The sequence below is a fragment of the Oryx dammah genome, unplaced genomic scaffold (assembly GCF_014754425.2).
Source record: "Oryx dammah isolate SB20612 unplaced genomic scaffold, SCBI_Odam_1.1 HiC_scaffold_9, whole genome shotgun sequence".
NCBI lineage: Eukaryota > Metazoa > Chordata > Mammalia > Artiodactyla > Bovidae > Oryx > Oryx dammah.
Genome location: NW_024070193.1, coordinates 41,211,489 through 41,232,461, shown reverse-complemented (window position 1 = coordinate 41,232,461; position 20,973 = coordinate 41,211,489). Strand labels below are relative to the sequence as shown.

Sequence of the window (20,973 nt, the reverse complement as noted above, 5' to 3'; positions counted from 1 at the left end):
TTTTGTAAGGGAGCAGGACCCTAGGGCCTTTGCCCCCCATCATGTCCTCTGCCTGCCTTTTGTCTGTGGAAAACTTGAAGAATCAGTTTAATCAGAGAAGAGAGAAATGCAGGAAAAAAGGAAACCAGTGAAAGGAGACTCAATGGAGTCATTAAGCATGGTCAAGGACCTTTAGTTCTTTCTCAAGGTTACAGATGATACTCTGAGCCGCATCCTCTGAGCTGTCTTATAGATACTAAAACACCAGGGGGAGAAGTTAACTGCGTGATGACCACAGTGCACCCAGGACATGAGCTGCCACAGTTGTGAGATTTGGCCTCAGACGAATGCTGACTGCGCTGCCTCTGCATGTAACACGCCCTCCCTTCCCACCCTCCCTCGCTCCATAAAAGCTCTTGCCCCACTGGTTGCCAGTGCAGGGGCTTGAGTGTTGGCCTTTGGACAAATGTCTGCCCCTCCCCGCCAAGTTGCTTGCATCTGAAATAAAGCAAACTTCCCTTTCCATCAACCTAGCCTGTTTATTGGCAGTGAGCAGCCAAACCCTGCACTCCTTTTGGCAACACTTTTACAATAAACCAGTGATGCTTGAGCATAACAACAATATAACAACAATAATAATAATTAATATGCCACATTACTATACCAACAAAGTATTTTTCTATACTTTATACTGTGTATGTGGTTCTCACGGTACAATAAAAAAAAAAGTCAAAAATTCTTAGGCATTTATAAATCAAAAGGGCTAGGGCTATATTTCAGTGGGTCAAAAAGATGAGTAACTGATCATGTGGCCTCACTTTTGGTTTGAGCTAGTGTGGAATATAACCCATAAAGAACTTGACAATTAGAACTCTAAGGGTATATTCTAGCCCTGTATCTTAGCAATTGATCCTGCAGCAATTTTCATCTCAGATAGTTATGAAGCAAGCACTAAGTCCTTCGTCAGACAAGGAGTCGCAGTACATTAAAGATTAAGTCTAGTATACAAAGAGGCTCCCACCTAGGGGAGCCCGACACAGGATACTCGTTTAGAAGTGCGTCTTGGCAGGGAATCAAGGGAAAAATCAAACAAATTAGCCTTTTGTAATTAACCATGTTGGGATGGAAGTCACACTTTCATAAGGGAGATACTAAAATTTGGAGGTTGTTCATTTTCTCTTATATCAAGGCAATGTGTTTACAATAAACGGACAGGCATTTTTATACATATATTTCATTAAAGAGGTAGTGATTAAAATGAGAAATTTAATAGTGTGGTAGTGCGTCATCTTCTGCAATCACCTAAAACATGCCCTCCAATACAGTCCTACAACATAAGGTTATATTCTCAGTGGCAACTCATGGGAAGTTTAGGTCAAACTCTTTTTCTTTTTTTTTTTTTTCCTGGCTACAGGTTTATTCAACACGAAACAATCCCTTTCAGCTTTACTGAGGTGGCTGACCACGTCCTCAACCAAATCCGCCTCCAAACTGGAATTCAGTTGCTGACCCAGCCCCAGCCTTGGGTTTCTTGTTGGCGTCAGGTGGCATGGCGCTTTGTAGGCATCTCTGTCGACTTCCCCTTGTGTGAGTCTTGCAGGATGCTCTCCCTCCAGACCTTTGGGCTGTGGCCGGCCAGTCTCAGGACGGCTGTGGCGCAGGGTGGCAGGCACAATCTCAGGGGGCAACTGGAGGTAATTGCGGAGATACTGGATGCCCTCGTTGGTGAGGTACCAGTAGAAGTGTCTCCAGGCAGACTGTTCCTTCATGTGGCCTCATGACTTAAAAGACTGCATGGCTTTCATGACATGAAGGTTGGGCGTGTTCTTGTCTGCCAGTTTGGGGTGTTTAGGCATGTGGATATCCGTCCTGGTCACCATCACCCCTTCCTTAAAAAGAAGTTCATAAATGGCAATCTGGTTCTTCTTGGGCACCAACATTGTGATGACTGCTGTGTCTGGGGCCAGAGCCTGAAAGGACTAGGTCAAATTCATGATCTCCAGATAGAGCATCAGAAGGTTGCATCATTCTAGCCTTAGTTTCTCAAGTGGAAATCGATTATGTGTGTTCTCTGGCCTATGTCATTTGAAAGTTGAGACTCCAAATGAGTTGCTTTACATTATAAAATCATGTAAAAATGTCTGAGAATATGGGAGGAAGAAGAAAAAAGGTCATGGAGGGGAGAGAGGAAAGAGGTGGGGGAGAAGGACCAAAAAGATGACAGTGGGGAAATAAGATGAAGCTGGGGTGTAAGAATGATGATTGTATCCTAACCAGTCAGAGATGGCTTTCTTCCATAAAATGTGGATATGAGTTAAAGCTCTCTATGTCTGTCTTCTCCATGAATCTGTCACAATATTTAAGAGTTCTGCTTCCTTAATTCTTTTAGATGGGGCTGAGAAAGACCCTGTTAAAACAGGAACACAGATCTCTCAGGAAGGATACATGAAGCAGTTATCAGCTGCCAAGAGTGCAGCACAAATGTGGTAAGATTCGAAAGGCACTCAGCCAAGACGGCCCTGAAAACAAAGGAAGCAACTAGCTCAAGTGGCTTTGTTTTGTTTTGTTTTAATACTAATACAGGGTAGACTGAGGATGCATTTAGGCTGATAAGAGTGTTTCTTGAACTTGGAAGTGCAGTCCTCTGTACTGCTCAGCTGGAGACTATAACATGGTGTGATTTTAATTCAGGAAGCCCAGGGTGAGGCCTGAGATTCTGAATTTCTAACAAATACCAGGTGATGAGGAAGCTGTGAAGCTCTGAGGATAAAAAACACGCAACTTGGAGAGGGAACCATTTTTAAACCAAGCTGAGGTGTCACAGAGAAGATCTATGAATAGATAAGAAGCCATGTAATAAAATGAGAATTGGGAAAAAGTAACTCAAAGAAAATGAAGAAGTGCTGAGAAAAACTGATGTCTTAAGATGATAGCTTCTTAAGCATTCATGTTTATCCACCAATGTCTTTTTTGTCCATGCTTCAGTACACACACTAAAGATACTATGGTCCCCAAAAGATCATCTTTGATCACAAGAGGCACAGTCTAGCTAAACGCCAGTGGCGAGCTAATTCAATTTTCAAACCTTCAAAGAAGAAATCACGAGTTAAGATTTAATGCAGCGGTTCTCAGCTTATGGTCCCATATAAGCAACATCACCATCACACGGGAACTTGTCAATGACAACTTTTTCTGGCTTTATCCCACATCTACTGGATCTGAAAATCTTGGGGTGGGACCCAGGGGTAGGCACATTAAAAGCCTTTTGGGTGATTCTGAGGCATGCTAAAGTTTGTGAAATATTAGCCTAAAGGAAAGGTAGGAGTTAATCTGCAAAAGACCGAGTGGAGGGGACAGAGGTTAGACAGAAAGAGGGGAGACGGTGTTTTACAGAAAGAGGACTTGGATCAGGAAAGAGCAGCCCAAAGGCTGATTTTGCTCTTATCCCTTTAGGCAGCAGAAAAGTCAACTTTATTTTGAGAAGGAGAAGCAGGTCTTCATGCATTTTCATCATCAACCTGATCCCTAAATGCCTTTGGTTTTGCAACTTTGGCTAAATCATCACAGGAGAAACAGTTGAGAAATTGTACACAACTCTTTAGGGAAATAGTTCTCAGCCTGCTCACAACTCTAAACAGATGCAGGGGGTGAACAAAGAACAATTAAACTGAATATATGGGGCTGGGTCCAGGCATCAGGTTTTTCTAAATCTCCTCAGATGGTTCTAATGAGCAGCAAGGGTTGACTGATGCACCATTTAGTTTGAAAGAATAAGAGTCAGCAAAGTTATGCTTCTGGTAGAATATCTCTGCTGTTGCTTAAGGCAAGAAACAAAAGAAGAGGGTGGCTGACAATGAGATAGCTAGATAGTTTCACTGACTCAATGGACATGAATTTGACCAAACTCTAGGAGATAGTGAAGGACAGAGGAGCCTGGCAGTCCATGGGGTCGCAAAGAGTAGGACACAACTGAGCAACTGAATAACGACAAAAAGGCAAAAAAGAATACAGGAGTGTTCATTTTGGCTTTCTTGTTCAGGTCCCTTTTTTTCATGCTGGGAAAAGTTTTCTGTTAAACTGTAGGTGTATCTTCACGAGCAGAATGAATCATGGATCCCACCATACCACTGTAGTAGAAACCGTATGCTTCCATGGAAGACAGCCTAGTTTAGAGAACATCCTTCCTTCTAGGTCATCTGCTGCTGATTATACAGGGGTTCTGTGCTTTCATTTCTTTTGAGAGAGGTCACAATTCCAAATCGTAGATAACTGATAGCAATAGGAAATAATAAACCAGTCCAAAGCCGTGTGAACATATGGAAGTTTTACCTGCTGGAAGTTTTATTGACCACCCCTCCCCCTAGTCAATTTTGCATCCATGTGCAAGTGTCTTTCAGTATTCCTGATCTATAAATTTGTCTGTTCTTTGGTTCTTCTCTGAACTAGTTGTAACATCACCCAGGGTCCTCTGTTAATACTTCAATAAAAATTTCAATGGGCTCATTTTAAATCTGTATGAGACTCATGATTTCACCATTATTGCAGGATTATATTTAAATACGACTGACTCTAAATTAGGGGGAAAACATTTGAGAGACATGGGTTCATGAGGAGTCTCTATGGGGTCCAGTGGAAAGCCTTAAGAGGTATTTATAACCAATGGGTCAGTGTCTATTCCTTTCTTTCCCATACTCTGCAAAACTAACCTCTCATAACAATACAATTCTAACCCCCTCTGGATTTCTCATTAGAATATCAACTGATACAATTTTCTCATTAACCCATTCTACACTTTAACATTTCAAGGCCTTGTGGTAACAGCATGGTTTCATTATGAGAGAGAGAATATTCTTCCTGAATTTTTTTGCTAGTAGAGAAAGAGAAACAACAAGGAAAACTTCAGTTTTCTTGTCTCCTTGCTAACCAAAGGTAGTGAGATGGGCCTAATCAATAGTTGCCAAAATCAGCGTGGGCCTTTTAAGTTCCTATAACCAGTACCAATCAATGCATTTCAGTTTTCCACAAAGAAGCAATTTCCAACCTTATTCTTTTTTTTTTTTTTACTCAAAAAAAGGAAAAAATACAATTAACAAATTCCAAAGCACAATAAGTGTTATGAGTTTCCCTGAAACAACAGACAAAAGCGCCAGAGAACAATACCCAATTTCAGCAAATATCTCCCCTCTGTTTGGAAAACTACCAACTGCTATTACAAAACCAATTAAATAGCCAGTTAAGACACTAAATGGGCCTCCTACAATTCCAAAGTCAAAGGATCAGTTCAGGGGATGTAAAATAAGTTCAAGTTACATTTGGATATTGAATAAAACTTATTTTCGGAAGAGATAGTTACCTCTGTTGAAAAAAAATGAATTATTCAAGTTTAAAAAGCGAATGTGGTTTTATGTTTGGCGATTCAAGTACACTCAGCAACTTAAAAGTGATACAATGCACAGTTTCTGTTTAGACTGATAAAATAGATACATTTTTCTGTGTTTCACAGAGTTCATGCCAAAAATCCTGAGCTGAATATTTTCTGCTGGATTGAAAAAAGAGAATAAAATAGAAATAATTTTGTTTGGTTAAAAAAAAATAAGTAAGTAGGCACATTGTTTTCCTTATATAAGGTTTTCAAGGGTGAGTAATAACAATGTTCGAGCATTTCTAATTCACAGAGATTTGTTTGTTGCGTGTAATTTCTGGGTACAACTCTGGTCACACACAAACAATCCTTTCTGATGTCACTTGGGCTTCCTTGCAAAAAGCAATTTCCAGCAGCCTCTGTCCCCACTGAGAAACTCCATGTTCCATGACATGGTTTTATTGTTCAAGACCAGTTCTTGTAATTTCATGCAGTAATTTAGGTGATTGTCAAGCATGGTGTATTCAAGCTAAACGATTTCTTTTGAAAAGTAACACTTTGCTGTACTGAATTTTTAAATTTTTAGCCAGAAAAAAGTGAGTTTTAATAGCACTGCCTTTAACTTGTATTTTAGATTCTGTTTTTCCTCTTGAACAACAGACTAGTATCTTTCCTTCTTCTAGTGTATTATTAGGAGAAGGCAATGGCAACCCACTCCAGTACTATTGCCTGGAAAATCGCATGGACCGGAGGAGCCTGGTGGGCTGCAGTCCATGGGGTCTCGACTGACCGACTTCCCTTTCACCTTTCACTTTCATGCACTGGAGAAGGAAATGGCAACCCACTCCAGTGTTCTTGCCTGGAGAATCCCAGGGACGGGGGAGCCTGGTGGGCTGCCATCTATGGGGTCACACAGAGTCAGACACGACTGAAGCGATTTAGCAGCAGTGTATTATTATACCTATCACACCTTCCTTTGGTCTTTTCATCATGGTGAGATATATCAGAGCTTCCTTCTCTCCCCATCCCCATCTCTTTTTCTTTTCTATTTTTTAAAACCATTTTTAACTTTTCACTTCATTGTTGTGGAGACAGAGGGCTTAGAGGGTTACCCAGTGACCCTGGAGTCAGGACGGAAACAATGCCCCACATGTGGCACTGACCACTGTCTAGCTCAGGGGTCCTAAAGCAGCATCAGGTGGCCAAATGCCCTTCCCTGTTCATGCACTGGAGAAGGAAATGGCAACCCACTCCAGTGTTCTTGCCTGGAGAATCCCAGGGATGGAGGAGCCTGGTGGGCTGCCATCTATGGGGTCGCACAGAGTCGGACATGACTGGCCTGACTTAGCAGCAGCAGTAACCTCACCTGGCCTCCCAGAGCATTTCTTAGGCTCCAAAATCACTGTGGACAGTGACTGTAGCCATGAAATTAAAAGATGGATAAAATGTGAATTATAATATCCATCTAACAGGATTATCATCTAACAGGAGTATGTCAAGGCTGTATATTGTCACCCTGCTTATTTAACTTCTATGCAGAGTACATCATGAGAAACACTGGGCTAGATGAAGCACAAGCTGGCATCAAGATTGCTGGGAGAAATATCAATAACCTCAGATATGCAGATGACACCACCCTTATGGCAGAAAGCGAAGAACTAAAAAGACTCTTAGTTAAAGTGAAAGAGGAGAGTGAAAAAGCTGGCTTAAAGCTCAACATTCAGAACACTAAGATCATGGCATCTGGTCCCATCATTTCATGGCAAATAGACAGGAGAAACAGTGGAAACTGACAGACTTTATTTTTGGGGGCTCCAAAATCACTGCAGATGATGACTGCAGCCATGAAATTAAACGACATTTACTCCTTGGAAGAAAAGTTATGACCAACCTAAACAGCATATTAAAAATCAGAGACATTACTTTGCCAACAGAGGACCGTCTAGTCAAAGCTGTGGTTTTTCCAATGGTCATGTATGGATGTGAGAGTTGAACTATAAAGAAAGCTGAGTGCCAAAGAATTGATACTTTTGAACTGTGGTGTTGGAGAAGACTCTTGAGAGTCCCTTGGACAACAAGGAGATCAAACCAGTCCATCCTAAAGGAAATCAGTCCTGAATATTCAATGGAAGGACTGATGTTGAAGCTGAAACTCCAATACTTTGGCCACCTGATGTGAAGAACTGACTCCTTGGAAAAGACCCAGGCAGAAGGATAAAGGGACAACAGAGGATGAGATGGTTAGATAGTATCATCAACTCAATGGACATGAGTTTGAGCAAGTTCCAGGAGTTGGTGATGGACAGGGAGGCCTGGCATGCTACAGTCCATGGGGTCACAAAGAGTTGGACACGACTGAGTGACTGAACTGAACTGAACAGGATTATTATGAGTTATGATTGTAGAAGAAGAGTCTTGCAGATTATAAACATTGTTTCTATTTTTTAATAAGTAAATCACAAATAGACTGTTGTTGTTTAGTCACTAAGTTATGTCCTTCTCTTATGACCCCATTTGGAATGTAGCCCGCCAGGCTCCTCTGTCCATGGGTTTTCCCAGGCAAGTATACTGGAGTGGGTTACCGTTTCCTTCTCCAAAACCATATAGGCACTTCCTTTAAAGGTCTGCCCTTAATTTAATCTGACGTCAGTTGAAAAATTCAGATTAAAATGGTTTCCATTCCAAATATGCTCAAAAATAGCTAGGGTGTTATATCCTAGTACAGAGGCAGCTGGGCTGTATCATTTCTGATCCCCTATCTAGCATAGGATTTATGTGAATGTGGCCTGAGTTCTTGGGAAAGAATTCACAAATACCCAACTGCCCATTCACCTAGAAAAGGAAAAGGTGCCTGCTGAAAAGCATACCAGTGATTTGAAAATTAAATTTGAACAACTATCTCTTCACCAGTCACTACATGAATATTCTCAGTACATACTGGGAAAAATACATATAGATCCAACAGAAAGCAAAAAAAAAAAAATTACTAACTGTTCACTAATAAAGTAAACATTCACTGACTCTCCATTCACTGGCAGGCTTAATGCAAGCTGCCTTAAATACATTCACCACTTTGGGCTACCTTGACTTGGCAGTAAGGGAACTGAGCCCCAAAGAGTGACTCTAATATGTTTTGACACATCTAGTGCCAAGAGCTTTTCATTTATTCACACACTCAGTCATCACAGTAATCCTCAGTTTATAGAGCTGTGCACTCAACTCCAAGAAGTCACTGAGCCAGAAGCTGGCAGAGTCTGGATTTTAGTCTCAGAGACTCCACTGCTTATGGTACCCATAATCAGAGTAGACCCTTAGCCCCAGCCTTTGGGATGCAGAGAACAAGATGCAGCCTCTGCATGGCGACTCAGTTCATCTCCAAGTCTCACCTCTCCATCAGCAAAATGAGAGGAGCATAGTGGAGCATTTCAAGGGGCTTTTGTGTGGTTAACGTCTGTGACTGCTGGAAACCAGAACCACTGACCAGAGCCCTCCCCACGAAAAACAGTGAAGGATCAGTGCTGTTGACTACCTCCAATGACCACTTCCCTGAAGATTTCCAACCACAACCTTTCTCCAGGATTCCCCCTTCATTCTAATATCCTATGAAGCACGGGGCTCCTCCATGTGGCTTGGGTGTTTCTAAGACCTCTGTTTCACAAATAAAATAACATTCTTTAAAAAATGCAAAATGTATCAAGCAACCAAGTTGGGCTTTCAGTTCAGTTCAGTTCAGTCGCTCAGTCGTGTCCGACTCTTTGTGACCCCATGAATCACAGCACGCCAGGCCTCCCTGTCCATCACCAACTCCCGGATTTCGCTCAAACTCATGTCCATCAAGTCGGTGATACTATGAATTCCAATTAAGCAGTGCCTGCTGCTATCCAAATGCTCTAGCAGAAAAGAGGTATAAAAGAGATTCCAAATGAGTGGATGAAGAGCTGTGACCACAAATGGGTCATTTACACTGTCAGCTTTGTCTGCTCTATCTGGCTCCAGCCTAGCAAAGACCAGTGCCAATACTATTCATCTGGAACCTGCTGCAGGCACACTCATTCATTTCCACATATACCTTAAGTGAGTCTGGTAAAGTACCTTTACAAAACACATGGGGATTTCAGTCTTCACCTTGGATTACCATATTTCCATATCCCTTATTTTCTGCTCTCTCAGCACCTGTCCAAGATCCAGACTCTCCTTACCCCTCAACGACCCTTTTGTCACAGTCCTTTCCTTCTAATTATTTCTAAGCTCTTAGAGTAGCAACAAAACACTCAATGTACAACACAGATTTCCTTGAAATAAAATGGGAGGATTCAAGGAAAGATGGCAAACATCCCTAGTCTTAGAGTATATCAAGGGGTAAACTAGGAGTTCACAGCCTAAACTTAGGCTGCAAGAATTTTTTGTTTATACTTTGTCTTCACAGATTCAACTTAGTGGTCATAACTTCAAAAACTGGAATGTTCTTAGAAAAAACTGGACGTATGGTTCTTCCTGGAGAATGAGAGGACTTCGCCAATGGGCACCTTTGTCCAAGGGTGAAAAGGAGGTTCATTTCTAACAAGGATGTGGACCCTCCATTTGCCCTGGGTCATACTATTTCCCATTGCTTTCATTCTCTGTCTGCTTTTCTTGGCAGTATTATCTATTTAGATTCTAGACCTTTAGGTTTTTGAATTTTTGCATAAAGGCTACTTTCTCAACCTGATCACCTGTTCCTTGGTCCTCTACATTCTAGGTTTAAGCACGCATCTCTCCAACCTCCAATGACTCTAGAAGACACAATACAAATGGATTGAGTAGAGAGAGCTAGCTAAGAAACAGGGAAGTGCAAAGACAGAGAAAGAGAATAAGCTGGCAAGGAAATATTGTATTAAATAATGGTCTAACAAAATTAAGTAAACAAAAGTGGTTAAATAATGGGCTTTGAATCAGGCCACCAGGTCACTCACTGCACGTGCCTAAATACTGTATTTTCTGGGCCTGAGTAGCCTCAACTGGAAAAATATATGATGTAATTGTGCACTACCTCACTTTTAGGGATAGACTGTAAGGGTTAAATAAAAGGTTTTGCACAATACTCAGTACATGGATAACTCAATCACCAGAAACTAAAAAATGCAGAAGAGCAAGAAGATAGCTGGATAATAGTCCCTGTGATTTCCTATGAGGAGTCATTCAGTTACAAAAAAGAAGAGGGGAAGGAATGAAACTTTGTACAGCTATAAACTTTTCAATATGGAAATCCCTTGTATGAGTCAATGAATGACACTTAAAAGTTCACAGAACTGTGATGGGCTCTATGGAAGAGGCCACAGGTGGACATGTGAAATCCCATTAATACTAACATGAATGGTTTTGCAAAAGCATTGATTACCTTAGTTAATTATTAGTGATGACTGGAGAAGGCAATGGCACCCCACTCCAGTACTCTTGCCTGGAAAATCCCATGGACAGAGGAGCCCGGTGGGCTGCAGTCCATGGGGTGGCTAAGTCAGACACGACTGAGCGACTTCACTTTCACTTTTCACTTTCATGCATTGGAGAAGGAAATGGCAACCCACTCCAGTGTTCTTGCCTGGAGAATCTCAGGAATGTGAGAGCCTGGTGGGCTGCCGTCTATGGGGTCGCACAGAGTCGGACACGACTGAAGTGACTTAGTAGCAGTGATGACATCGGTTTTCTACTGCTAGGTTTTTATCTAGGCTTATTTGGATTTGAGTAAATAAGCTCATGGAATAGATGTGAGAAAACTATATTCATGACTCAATTCTTTATATATTTTTAAGTGAAGCATAGTAGATTTATAATCCTTGTGTTAAATTTCAGGTGTATCACAAAGTGATTCAGTTATATATGTGTGTGTGTGTGTATGTTTGTATGTGTATATATATAGATATATATACACATATTCTTTTCACATTCCTGTTACAGGTTATTACAAAATACTGAATATCATTCCCTGTGCTATACAATAGGTCCTTGCTGTTTATCTATTTTATATATAGTAGTGTGTATATGCTACTAACTCTTAATTTATCCCTCCCTTCCTTTCCACTTTGGTAACCAAAAGTTCATTTCCTACATTTGTGCTCATTGCCCAGTTCTTATTCTTGTGGGGAAAGGAGAAAGGAGTGGAAGCTAAATTAGAGCAAACACAGATTTACTCTCCAGATACTAGCATCCATCTGAGGTATTGAGCTTCCTCAATTTTTTTGACAAGCAGTAAGCAAATTTTAATGGCCATTCATAGGAATTGCTCTGGTAGTTAAAATACTAGGTTACTCTTGACAAGAAAGATTCTTAATCTCACGTGGTCAAGATATCCTCAGAAAATGCCTTTATGGATAAGACTGAAGATAAAATAAACACCATGCAGATGATATATTAATAATGAAATGGACATGGTCTCTTAAGAACACACTCTTGATAGCAGAGAGGCCCTCCATAAAAAAACCATATAGGCCCCTCACCCAACCTGCCCCTATCTCAAGGGCCTCCCTCATTTAGGACTTCCAAGAAAGAATCTGATAACTAATAAAGGAGTGACTTGCACTACTCGGTAGACAGAACCTTAATGTAAGACATGAGAAATGGGGGAAATAATATCATGTACAATCCACTTGAACACTTCCAAGCCTTTACTTATGCAGACACTCTGAAATCACACCCTCATCTTTCCTGGCAAAATCTACTGTTGAGATCTAGTTATCTAGTTAAGGCTTCTCAAATTCCCTGAGAAATGTAATCACTCTATCTTAGATTCTCAGCAACTTTTAGCAGTCTTCACCAGAAATTTATCAAAGTACTACTTATTTATTGAATTGTCTCTAAACTAGATGATAAATTCTTCAAGGATAAGTGTCACGCTTATTCAGCTTTGCATTTCCAGAGCCTAGAATATTCCTTAGGACACAGTAGGTGCTCAGCAAATGGTTCCTGGGCACCTTTCTTTAGGAACTTGATGTCTCTTATTTAGTGTGTGTGTGTGTGTGTGTGTGTGTGTATAGAAAGTCTACAGTCTCATAGACAAAACCACCATCATATTACATCAAGTGGGTCACCTCACTATAAAAACTCCCCAAACTTCTAACTAGAGAAAACCACAGAGGCACTCCAGTTATCATCACACATTTTTCTCTGATACTGAAGTGTTAAAATGGTAAGCAGGTAAGCTTTTCCACTTGTTTAAAAGTGTTCCTTTAAACAAACTCCAGATAGAAATAATTCTTATTCTTTCATTTATCCACTCAAAAAATATGTATTCACTGTACACCTACCGTGTATCAGGAAGTGATCTAGGGACTAAATAGGACAGTCCTTTTTTCATGGTGATTTCCCTCTAACAGACGAAATTATAAATTAATGAATGAAACAGAGAATTTCCTAAAGTAGTAAGTGTGATCTGATGTTTGAGCTTATCCCTGGAGAGTAACAAGGAGGCAAGCATGCAAAGATCTGGGAAAATATTGTTCTAGACAGAGGAACCAGCCAGGCAGGGGACGTGGAAGCAGATAAACAAGGCACACTGGGGGAACAGAGAAGAGTGAGGGGCAGAAAGGATGCGGCAGGAACATCCGTACTAGGCCTGTGACCCGGTGAGGGATGCATATTTTTTGTGTTAATGGAGCAATTTACCCAGGGGAGCGGCATAGTTTGATCTGCAGTTTTATAAGATGACTTGTACAACTCTGTAGAGAAACAGACTGTAGGGAAATAAGAGTGCAAACTCAGAAACCCCACAGGGGAAATCTGTGGTAAGTCATTTGGGCATAACATTTTATAGCTGGTTGGTGTGCTTTGTGAAATCCAGATAGAAGCTGAGTTAATTCTTAAAAAAAAAAAAAATAAAGCTCTCATCAACATTGTCTTTAAGGGAAAAATCAAGCTATTACTGCTAGAAATTTCACCCAAGCAACTTCTCTCCATCATCTTTTATATTTGAAAATTTATGGTTTAAACATGTTGAATGAGTATATAACTTGGTTTTTAGACCATTAGTGGTTCTGTTCTTTGAAAATATTGAAACAAATAAACAGTGTTGCCAAAGCATGTAGTTTAAATGGAGACATTTCTGAGCACCCTCTTATAAAATATCAGCCTAATTTAAAGTCATACTTGAATAGTCAAGGTAATGTGTTGATTTCTTATTTTCTACATGAAGAATCTGACAAACGAGAAGGAAGTGGGTAGACTATTTACTCCCAGAGCTGAAAAGGCAGTGGCCCCTCTGAGAGTTAAATGAATATCACAGAATAGAGACTAGTGGAGACAGAATTTAAAACCAAATGTAGTTCCTGAGTCTAAGTGCTTAATGTCTACATTATGGTACCTCTTCCATTTCAAAAAGGGCCTTGGGCATTTTTCTAGTGTGGCCCCTTCTTTAACTGGTGAGAAATTGAGATTCAAAGACAGTAGGCCTCCTGCAGAGGAAAAAGGAGGTCTTTTGCTCCTCACTGACTAGTTCCAGTAAGCATGGATGCCTTATGAAGACCAAACTTATTACTTCCTCACCATGAAAAATTTTGCCGAGGAAGGTAGAGATAGGCTACTTCCTTGGAATAACTAACAAACAGAATATTTGTTCTTCCCTCAAAATTGATCCAGGAAAGGATCAGATGAAATTGAGTCTTATCTGTTTATCATCTGTAGAATGCTTAGAGTTTTGAAGGTAAACCCGTTAATAGCAATGATTAGAGAAGTAACAACTACATTATTTCCATGTGCTGAGCTAGGCTTGGTGCCTTTTATACATGACTTCAATTTAATCCTCACAATCATCTCATGAGGAAAGTATACTTATTATCCCAATTTTACAAAAAAACTAAAGCTCAGAGAGGTTAAACAACTACCACAGAGTCACAGAGTACATGGCATCATTAGAGTTAGAATCTGAGCAGTCTGACTCTAGAGCAGAGCTCAGCTAACTAAGCCTACTGACCACATCCAGCCTACTACTACTGCTGCTGCTGCTGCTGCTGCTGTGTCGCTTCAGTCGTGTCCGACTCTGTGCAACCCCATAGATGGCAGCCCACCAGGCTCCCCCATCCCTGGGATTCTCCAGGCAAGAACACTGGAATGGGTTGCCATTTCCTTCTCCAATGCATGAAAGTGAAAAGTGAAAGTGAAGTCACTGACTCGTGTCCAACTCTCAGCGACCCCATGGACTGCAGCCTAACAGGCTTCTCCGTCCATGGGAGTTTCTATCTACTAATCAATAGATACAGTTTGGGACACAGCTGAGCTCACCTCTTCCTTTGGTCTCATGGCTGCTTTTTGAGCTACAGTGGCTTGGTTGTGGAATTGCAACAGAGATCATATTGCTGCTGAGGCCAAGATATTTACTGTCTTGCCTTTCATAGAAAACATTTGCTGAACTGGCGCGTGTACTTTGAACATTCTTTAAGAAACGTTCATTGGCTGCTTATATTGTAGGGCCCAGTTCTGGGTACTTTGGAAGTTCAGGAAACAGATGGATAAAGTTCCCTGCCTTTGGGAAGTGATACTTTAAGACCTGCTGCCTCTTGATCAGATCTACCCACAGAATTTATGGAGCACAGTACAAAATGAAAATGGAGACCTTAAAGAAAGAAAAAAAAAAACCCCACATATTTATAGGTTCCAAATGGCAACAGCAGAGCCTTAAAGCAACCATGGGGCCCAGTGGGATGAAGATGGCCCTGCTCCTTATACAGCCTTGATAATATCATCTGTGAAACTACTGGGCCCAAGAGAGCCTGGCATGGTGATCTCCATGATTAAGGAAGGGACATGATTTTTTCCCACACCTTTGGTCCTGGGTGAGCTACTGGGATGGGGGAGAATGCCATCCAGAAGGGTCACATGCCATAAGGGGTCACAATAACAAAGCCATGTTCTTTACACTTGGCGGTGCTAACTCACGGATCATCTTCCTTTTTAAAGCAATACTTATGTAGCCATCATTTGTCAGATTACATAAATGATGAACAATTTTGGTTTCACGTTCTGATCTAATCAATTATCTTATAATAGGGTAATGAAACAACTCCATTTCCAGTTTCCATAATTGTCTATTTCATGATTAACCTGAAGTGAACACTTCTAAAGCATTTTCTGAGAGGCCTTTAACCCACTGCCCAAGAAATCCTTGTGGGGGTCCCTCAAAAGGCTGGGAGCACTTCAGTCTAGTCTGAATGGTCAGAAAAATTATTAGAACAGTTTTAAAGCCCTACCTCTTGAGTCTAACACCTGCACCTGAATCCTTACTCTGCCACATCACAGCACTGTGACCTTGGACAAGGTCCTTAACTTCTCTGTGTCTCAGTTTCCTCAGCTGTAAAGTGGGATTCAAAAGACAACTGATGTATAGGGATGCCTTAAAGGATTGAATAAACTTAAATGTATACAATTCTTACAATAACATCTGGCAGATGTTGAATACTACCTAAGTGTTCATCACCACCACCATCCTTACCCTCCTCCTCCTCATCATTTCCTGCAGCTGGAACTAAAAGCAAGAGATTATAAACTAAAATATCTACCTTAAATCAATAAGGTATGAATGCAAATAAATGAAGTTGGTACTTTAAAAATAGAGTGGCAGGCAATGCTTGTAATGAAGAAAGCATATCTTCTTCTGAAGGATCATCAACCACTCAGCTTTATAGCCAGTGAGACCAACTCTCTTTTTTCTTAGAAAGCCAGACATCAAGATATTTGCAAGAAATCTCCCAAGTTTTCAATGTTGACAATGAATTCAATTTCATTTAAATACCCTAGGCAGGTCAAACAACATCTAACCTGATCCTCTAGTCAAACATTTTTCAAGCTTTGCTGTGTAACATTCATCAGATTCTCAAAGGGGTGTGAGCTCCAGAAAAGAGTGAGAACTCCAACTTTAGAGCATCAATAGACCATCAACATTTCTCAGCCCAGGGAAAACTGTTCTAATTTAGAAGACCTTCTGAGATGGTGTGGAGCTCTGCATCCAGAAGGACACCAGGGCAATGAGGGAAACTGGTGAGAAGGGAAATGCACCTTGTTCTTTTTAATACAGTCGTTTCTACTGTAAACATCAGAACCCTCTCAAACTAGCTTTTAGCATCAGGGAGCTTCCTTTCTAGTACACATTCTGTTTTCTCTACCTGATTTCATACACATAATCTTTTCTTCTCTCTTTCAGTATCAAAAGTCAACTGAGGAAAGATTTAATTTAATTTTCTTAAATTTAATTTAATTTTTAATTTAATTTAATTCAGAATTTAATCTGAATATGTTAGACTTCTTGCATTGATTTTTACTTTGGAGGATGGAGACAGAGAGCAGATTCCCTATGCTTCCACACTCAGTTTAAATATTTACGTCTGGAAAAAAAAAAAAAAAGCCCTCTGTCCTGTGGCTAAGGGAAATTATTCATCCATTTTGGGCCTCTCACTTCTAGCAACAGAAAGGGAATAGTAATAAATCTCTTTGATAATTCATTCTTGAAGACAGTTTATCCATATGACTTTTGATACATATAAGGGGGTTAAAGGTCTTAAATCTTAGTCCAGGGATATCGTGAGGGAGTCACTCTACTTACAGGATCTATTAGAGGATCAGGCACACAAACTGAATTCATGGAATAAAAAAGTGAATGTCTTGGGAGTGAATCCAACTACTAGCCAATTTGCTCTGAATATTATTGCACTGCTACCATCTAAACCAAATAGTGGCCTACAATGGCTCTCTATTTCATAACAAGTTTCTGACAGAATGTGGTCCACTGGAGAATGGATGGCAAGCCACTTCAGTATTCTTGCCTTGAGAACCCCATGAACAGTAGGAAAAGGCAAAATGATAGGATACCAAAAGAGGAACTCCCCAGGTCATTAGGTACCCAATATGCTACTAGAAATCAGTGGAGAAATAACTCCAGAAAGAATGAAGGGATGGAGCCAAAGCAAAAACAATACCCAGCTGTGGATGTGACTGGTGATAGAAGCAAGGTCCGATGCTGTAAGAGCAATATTGCATAGGAACCTGGAATGTCAGGTCCATGAATCAAGGCAAATTGGAAGTGGTCAAACAGGAGATGGCAAGAGTGAATGTCGACATTCTAGGAATCAGCAAACTAAAATGGACTGGAATGGGTGAATTTAACTCAGATGACCATTACATCTACTACTGCAGGCAGGAATCCCTCAGAAGAAATGGAGTAGCTATCATGGTCAACAAAAGAGTCCGAAATGCAGTATCTGGATGGAGTCTCAAAAACGACAGAATGATCTCTGTTCATCTCCAAGGCAAACCATTCAATATCACAGTTATCCAAGTCTATGCCCCAACCAGTAACGCTGAAGAAACTGAAGTTGAATGGTTTTATGAAGACCTACAAGATCTTTTAGAACTAACACCCAAAAAAGATGTTCTTTTCATTATAGGGGACTGGAATGCAAAAGCAGGAAGTCAAGAAACACCTGGAGTAACAGGCAAATTTGGCCTTGGAATGTGGAATGAAACAGGGCAAAGACTAATTGAGTTTTGCCAAGAAAATGCACTGGTCATAGCAAACACCCTCTCCCAACAACACAAGAGAAGATTCTACACATGGACATCACCAGATGGTCAACACCAAAATCAGATTGATTCTATTCTATGCAGCCAAAGATGGAGAAGCTCTATACAGTCAACAAAAACAAGACCAGGAGCTGACTGTGGCTCAGATCATGAACTCTTTATTACCAAATTCAGACTCAAATTGAAGAAAGTAGGGAAAACTGCTAGACCATTCAGGTATGACCTAAATCAAATCCCTTATGATTATACAGTGGAAGTGAGAAATAGATTTAAGGGCTTAGATCTGATAGATAGAGTGCCCGATGAACTATCGAATGAGGTTCATGACATTGTACAGAAGACGGGGATCAAGACCATTCCCATGGAAAAGAAATGCCAAAAAGCAAAATGGCTGCCTGGGGAGGCCTTACAAATAGCTGTGAAAAGAAGAGAGGTGAAAAGCAAAGGAGAAAAGGAAAGATATAAGCATCTGAATGCAGAGGTCCAAAGAATAGCAAGGAGAGATAAGAAAGCCTTCTTAAGCAATCAATGCAAAGAAATAGAGGAAAACAACAGAATGGGAAAGACTAGAGATCTCTTCAAGAAAATTAGAGATACCAAGGGAACATTTCATGCAAAGATGGGCTTGATCAAGGACAGAAATGGTATGGACCTAACAGAAGCAGAAGATGTTAAGAAGAGGTGGCAAGAATACACGGAAGAACTGTACAAAAAAGATCTTCATGACCCAGATAATCACGATGGTGTGATCACTCATCTAGAGCCAGACATCGTGGAATATGAAGTCAAGTGGGCCTTAGAAAGCATCACAATGAACAAAGCTAGTGGAGGTGATGGCATTCCAGTTGAGCTGTTTCAAATCCTGAAAGATGATGCTGTGAAAGTGCTGCACTCAATATGCCAGCAAGTTTGGAAAACAGTAGTGGCCACAAGACTGGAAAAGGTCAGTTTTCATTCCAATCCCAAAGAAAGGCAATGCCAAAGAATGCTCAAACTACTGCACAACTGCACTCATCTCACATGCTAGTAAAGTAATGCTCAAAATTCTCCAAGCCAGACTTCAGCAATACGTGAACTGTGAACTCTCTGATTTTCAAGCTGGTTTTAGAAAAGGCAGAAGAACCAGAGATCAAATTGCCAACATCCCCTGGATCATGGAAAAAGCAAGAGTTCCAGAAAAACATCTATTTCTGCTTTATTGACTATGCCAAAGCCTTTGACTGTGTCGATCACAATAAACTGTGGAAAATTCTGAAAGAGATGGGAATACCAGACCACCTAACCTGCCTCTTGAGAAATCTGTATGCAGGTCAGGAAGCAACAGTTAGAATTGGACATGGAACAACAGACTGGTTCCAAATAGGAAAAGGAGTGTGTCAAGGCTGTATATTGTCACCCTGCTTATTTAACTTATAGCAGAGTACATCATGAGAAACGTTGGACTGGAAGAAACACAAGCTGGAATCAAGATTGCCGGGAGAAATATCAATAACCTCAGATATGCAGATGACACCACCCTTATGGCAGAAAGTGAAGAGAAGCTAAAAAGCCTCTTGATGAAAGTGAAAGAGGAGAGTGAAAAAGTTGGCTTAAAGCTCAACATTCAGAAAACGAAGATCATGGCATCCGGTCCCATCACTTCATGGAAAATAGATAGGGAAACAGTGGAAACAGTGTCAGACTTTATTTTTGGGGGCTCCAAAATCACTGCAGATGGTGATTGCAGCCATGAAATTAAAAGACGCTTACTCCTTGGAAGAAAAGTTATGACCAACCTAGATATTATATTCAAAAGCAGAGGCATTACTTTGTCGACTAAGGTCTGCCTAGTCAAGGCTATGGTTTTTCCTGTGGTCATGTATGGATGTGAGAGTTGGACTGTGAAGAAGGCTGAGCGCCGAACAATTGATGCGTTTGAACTGTGGTGCTGGAGAAGACTCTTGAGGGTCCCCTGGACTGCAAGGAGATCCAGCCAGTCCATTCTGAAGATCAACCCTGGGATTTCTTTGGAAGGAATGATGCTAAAGCTGAAGCTCCAGTACTTTGGCCACCTCATGAGAAGAATTGACTCATTGGAAAAAACTCTGATGCTGGGAGAGATTGGGGGCAGGAGGAGAAGGGGACGAACGAGGATGAGATGGCTGGATGGCATCACGGACTCGATGGACGTGAGTCTGATGAACTCTGGGAGCTGGTGATGGACAGGGAGGCCTGGCGAGCTGCGATTCATGGGGTCGCAGAGAGTCGGACACGACTGAGCAACTGAACTGAACTGAACTGAACTATCACAATTCAAATACAAGGACTATAACAGCCTAACTCTGCTGCTGCTTCTGCTAAGTCGCTTCAGTCGTGTCCGACTCTGTGCGACCGCATAGACCGCAGCCCATCAGGCTCCACCGTCCCTGGGATTCTCCAGGCAAGAACACTGGAGGGGGTTGCCATTTCCTTCTCCAATGCATGAAAGTGAAAAGTGAAAGCGAAGTCACTCAGTCGTGTCTGACTCTTAGTGACCCCATGGACTGCAGCCTAGCAGGCTCCTCCATCCATGGGATTTTCCAGGCAAGAGTACTGGAGTGGGGTGCCATTGCCTTCTCCAACACTAATCTAAACATCTATTTGCTCTGTTATGATTATATTTAAATGATCATATCATATAAGATTTGAATCCCATTTAGTATTTTTTCACATACTTTTATGCATTTTGTCATTCTATTGCCATGCTGTCTTTGTGAAAAGTATAACAATACCTTCACATTGACAATGAAACCCTAAAAAAAAAAAAGTTGATGATTTAAGGTCAGGCTTTGAGAGAATAATTATTCTCTTGACTCTTAGCTAAGTACACTTTTCTCCGTAAATGAACCACATTCCTTTTACCCTTTCTTAGGAAGCATTAAAATTCTCCTGGCTTCCTACAATTTTAATAGCTCCTTGTTGAACTCCATCAACTCTGCTTAACTCCCTCTCAGTATATCATTCATGAAGACCTAATAACATAACATTTATCTTATGTCTCCCAATTGCCTACAGAATAATATTCAAATTTCCTACTAAGCTTTGGAAGGTACTTCACAATCCAACCTGAGTCA

The 20,973-nt window shown here is 40.9% G+C and overlaps 1 protein-coding gene and 1 pseudogene across 1 annotated transcript in view; both read right to left on the bottom strand.

Annotated features, from left to right (window-relative positions):
• The window catches only part of GRM7 (glutamate metabotropic receptor 7), a 638,108-nt gene that overhangs the window by 204,296 nt on the left and 412,839 nt on the right, over positions 1–20,973 (bottom strand). The gene's annotated exons all lie outside the window — the stretch shown is intronic.
• Positions 1,417–1,919, bottom strand: LOC120867679 (annotated as a pseudogene).